Here is a 5,000-nt window from a genome sequence, read left to right as displayed (position 1 = left end):
TTTCTCTCTATGTAAAATGTTAAACATTTCATTTTCTTTCTCTATTGTCAAATTAACTGGAGGTATATTTGCTAACACATTTAATGCACTGTTTGCGACTGTTTTATATGCTTTTGTTATGGCTAATAAAGGTTTTCTTTGAATGGATCTTAGTTTTTTTACAATTAATGAGATATTTCTATACCATATTGGGGAAGCATAGGTTATTATACGTTCTATTCCCCTTTTGTAAATATCTCTCATTTGTTTACCTTTAATTCCTTTATTTTTGCCGGTAAACCTATTCAGATTATAAGTGAGAGTCATGACTTTTTCTTTTATGTATTCTAGGTGTTGGATGAAAGTGAAGCTTTCATCGAAGATTACCCCTAAAATTTTTATTTTGTTTACTAATTGAATTTTCTCTCCCCCTAATTTCAATATTGGAGGGCTTTTCTTGTATTTTCCTTTTAAAATTATAAATTGCGATTTTGCCGGGTTAAACTCAATGTTCTTTGCTTTTCCCCAATTTTCTACTATTTGCAGAGTTTTATTGGCTGTCTCCTGAAGTTTTCTTTTAGAATCCCCTTTTATTATTATTGTAATATCATCTGCGAACGCTTGTAAGTAAGCATTTTCGGGAAGTTTCTTAATTAGTAAGTCGGATATCATAAGTGTCCATAATAGTGGGCTTAAAGGAGATCCTTGTGGAGAGCCCTGTTTAATCTTATATTTTATTTCTACTTCCCCGTTTTTGTATATTATGAATCTTTCCCTCATGATTGCTTCCAGTAAATCCACCAGATTATCTGGACATTTATGTTGAGTTAAATATTCTAAAATGATTTTTATGTTAATGGAATTAAATGCATTTTTGATGTCTAATGAAATTAATATTACTGCTTGCTTATCTAATAATGCTTGCGTTACCTTCTTTTTTATACTCTCTAATGCATGAGTAGTGGATGTTAAGTGTTTAAATCCATATTGATTTCTTAATAGTAGTTTCTCCTTATTCAAATAAAAATATATTCTATCCTTTAGGAGCTTTTCTAAAACTTTACCAAAGATCGAATTTATAGCGATTGGTCTGAAATCTCCAGGATTTTCAAGACTTTTCTTTTTCGGGATTAATATTATTTTTGACTCTCTCCATTTTTTAGGAAAGTATCCCAACTTTAAACAACTGTTAAAGAGGGCCTGGAAAAATTCTTTGTGTTTCTTATACATTATTTGTATAGTCCCTGTTCTTAGCCCGTCTGGGCCTACTGCTATATCTTTTCTTAATTTATATACAACCGAATCTATTTCCTGTTCCGTAAATGGAACATCTTCTATTTCCTGTTGTTTTTTATTTAGTCCTTCGTTGCAACTTCCTTTTACATTTTCGACTCCTATCTCAGAGATTGTGTATAATTTTTGCAATATATATTCTACAGTCTCTTTTAACGTTTTTGTTGACGAATTATCCTCTTTTTGTATGCTACTTATTATTATTGGGGTTTTCAGCTGGTCTCTAGACAACTTGTATGCTAAATTAAAAGGATTTTTTGTTACTTTGGATATAAAATCATCCCAATTTTTGCTCTTTGCCTTAGCCAAATTTTCCACGTATGAATCGTGTTCTCTATAATACTGATTTTTGTAAATGTCTCTTAAATCTCCTCTACATTTTTTATATCTCCTTTTCATAGCCTTGACTTTTTTCCTTTGTATTTCTAACTCTAAGGTCCACCATATTTTGCCTGGCTTTTTCTCTTTCGTGAATCTCTTTTGATATTTTTTGAATAGTTCCTCTAAAGTATTATATAATTTATTCACAATATTTTCAATGTCTTCTGAAGAGTTAAGGTTCCTCGTCTCTTTCTCCCAATCGATATTTAGGAGTTCTTCTAGCGCTTTTCTTTCTCCTTCCTTTGTTGTTTTAAATATTGGAGCACACTTTGTTTCCCATAGTTGAATTTTTATGTATCTATGATCGCTTCCCGTTGAATCTTCAGTTACTTTCCATTTTTTTATTTCTGTGAACATACTTGCAGAGACTATTGTTACGTCGATCCAACTTTTTCCTCTATTACAATCGAAAGTTGGTTCACTATTTCTATTATTTAGAATTATTAGGTCATTTTTAATTATAAATTCCAGTAATTCCTCTCCTCTATTATCTGTAATGTTCCCTCCCCATGTAGTATTCTTTGAATTAAAATCTCCTGTAATTATTACATTCCTCGTGTGTGCTGTTTGGATTATTTCTTCAATCCTAGCTAAAAGATACTGTATATTTTCTTTGGGAGGGAAATAGCAATTTATTATTAAGGTGTCCTTACTATTTAAGTTAGTTCTAAATGCCACTATTTTGTCATCTAAGATTAGAGGGAACACTGGAATTTTTTCTGTATGTATTATAGCTGCGGCTTTCGGGTTATCTTTTGAAGCTAATATCTTATGTTTCATTGGGAAACCAATAATTTTTCCTTTTAGGTTGTATGGCTCTTGAACTAATGAGATATGATGAGATTTATCTTTTTGATATTGACTTAAAGATTGATTTGCTTTAAATGCTCTTGCTAAATTAATTTGAATTATTTTAAATTTTTCTTTACCTAAAGATGTCTTTATGGATGCCATTTTTGGATTTTTTTTTTCAAACAACAATACCTAAACAGAAATAGATACAATAAAGTTTTTAACAGTACTTACTGTTTTGTCTTCCTGAAAGCAGTTTACTCCTGCAAACCGGTCTTACTTGGTTGTTCAGCACGAGTCCCATTGGGACTCCAGTCGAGAACGCCATTCTTTTGCTGTTGGACACTCGTTGTCCTCCATTGAATGCGAGTAATCCTCTTTGCCCTCTCTATGGCATGCCGGACAAAATTGCTCTTCCGACCGGCACTGCTCTGGGGGATGATTTCTTGCACAATAGATGCAGCATCGGACACTGCTCCTGCAGTATTTTTCAGGGTGTCCAAATCTTGCGCAAAACCTACAGATTACTGGATGATTGTTATCATATAGGGCTACCTTAAGCCATCCAATGTTCAGGGAATCTTTGTTTCTTAGTTGCTTCCAAATATTGGCAGTCGTCTTGATCACTGTGATGTTGTTTTTCTTCCTGTTAACATATTGAGTTGTCACTTCGATGTCGGAGGGACTTCCTGTAAGTTGGTTTTGAGCCATTATTTTTTGTGGAATGTCTTGTTTTTCCATTCCCTGATCGATTCCTACTATCTTGAAGGAAGGTTTTTTGGGACTAGCGACTTGAATTTCGATCTTCGAGGCTTCGGGAAGACGTTTGATCTCTGTTTGGATGTCCTCCATTGCTTTTTTGTTGGTTGAAGTAATTCGAACCCGGGGGCCCTGCATTTTAATTTGGGCATTTGTGAGTTTGAAAGTAGCTGGGTCAATGTTTTTTGTCACTGTCTCCATTATTTGTTTTGGAGTTAGCGCTTCATCTGTGCTTGACAGCAAGATGGACGACTCTCTTTCGGTGTCAATCGTTCGGGTCCCTTCAGCAGGGTGATGTTTCCCTACCACCTGTGAGTAGGTGGATTTGCCCGAATGCTGGTGGGTTGTGTCCTTCAGTAGTTGAAGTTGCGCAGTAAGTGCCTCTTTTTGCAATGCAAAGTCAAAAAGAAGTGTTTTCACTTCTTGAAACGCTTTCATTAGTTCTGCACATGTTGCAGATTTCGCTCCTTCCCTTTGTGCATTCATTAGAGCCTTGTAAAAAGCTGTCTCATTGACATGAATGTCATTTGTTACTTGACTTGTTTTCCTAGTCGGAGCCTCATCGCCATCACGGTTTGCGTGAGTGCTACTACTTTGTCTAGTCGGGCTTTGCGGAGCTTCAGCAACATCGTGTTCATCTTCATTCGTTACGGTGCTGTCGGAAGTTTCTTCATCTGAGTCCAAATGAAGTGGGCCCAGTTTCTTCTCTTTCTTGTAATGGTGTTTCCCCGCATATACTGGTTGGAGTAGATAGGGACAGTGGGAATCTCGTTAATCCATTCATGCGCGTCACTAATTAGATGACGAGGCATTTGGCTACCACAAGAGAGTCATAGTTACTCCCGCCGTTTACCCGCGCTTTTTTGAATTTCTTCACGTTGACATTCAGAGCACTGGGCAGAAATCACATTGCGTCAGCACCGTCAACGGCCCTCGCAATGCTTTGTTTTAATTAGACAGTCGGATTCCCCCGGTCCGTGCCAGTTCTGAGTTGGCTGTTTTCTGCCGGCCGAAGCAAGAACCTCAGGCGCGAAGCCCACGGAAAATGCACAGCTGTGGCTTTCCACAGGAAGGTCCCGACGCTGGTCCGGGCTCGGCCGCACCGCTTTTTACGGCGGCGAGCCTCGCCCAGTCCCGGTGCAGTGCCGTTCCTGCTTCTGGACCCCAGCCCGACCGGCTCAGCCCTCAGAGCCAATCCTTTTCCCAAGGTTACGGATCCGTTTTGCCGACTTCCCTTACCTACATTGGTCTATCGACTAGAGGCTGTTCACCTTGGAGACCTGCTGCGGATGTGGGTACGGTCCGGCACGAAAATCACACTCCCTCACTCGGATTTTCAAGGGCCGACAGGAGCGCACCGGACAGCGCAAGAGCCGCACTGCTCTACGGAGCCACCGTCCCTATCTCGGGGTGAACCCATTCCAGGGACTCGATCTCCTTACAGAGAAAAGAAAACTCTTCCCGGGGCTCCCATCGGCGTCTCCGAGCTGGTTTGCGTTGCCGCACTGGGTCCCGAAGGACCGATCTCCGTAGCCGGGTTCGGGACTGTTAACCCGATTCCCTTTTGGTTGCAGCGGGGCGTCTCCGATTCACAGACTGAGCTGCACAAACGCGCCCGCTTCTGAAAGGATTTCTCCTTTCCCTAAGGACCGACTGACCCATGTTCAACTGCTGTTCACATGGAACCCTTCTCCACTTCAGTCCTCAAGGTTCTCACTTGAGTATTTGCTACTACCACCAAGATCTGCACCAGCGGCGGCTCCAGGCGGGCTCACGCCCGACACCTTCAACGCCCA

General features: G+C 39.6%; 1 pseudogene; it reads right to left on the bottom strand.

The window, feature by feature from the left end:
* Positions 1 to 3,914: 3,914 nt before the first annotated feature.
* Positions 3,915 to 5,000, bottom strand: part of LOC139053896 (large subunit ribosomal RNA) — a 2,832-nt pseudogene continuing 1,746 nt past the window's right edge.

This window comes from Dermacentor albipictus, unplaced genomic scaffold (assembly GCF_038994185.2).
Source record: "Dermacentor albipictus isolate Rhodes 1998 colony unplaced genomic scaffold, USDA_Dalb.pri_finalv2 scaffold_344, whole genome shotgun sequence".
Lineage (NCBI taxonomy): Eukaryota > Metazoa > Arthropoda > Arachnida > Ixodida > Ixodidae > Dermacentor > Dermacentor albipictus.
The sequence above is the reverse complement of the archived record's forward strand: the minus strand, read 5'-3'. Positions and strand labels throughout refer to the sequence as shown.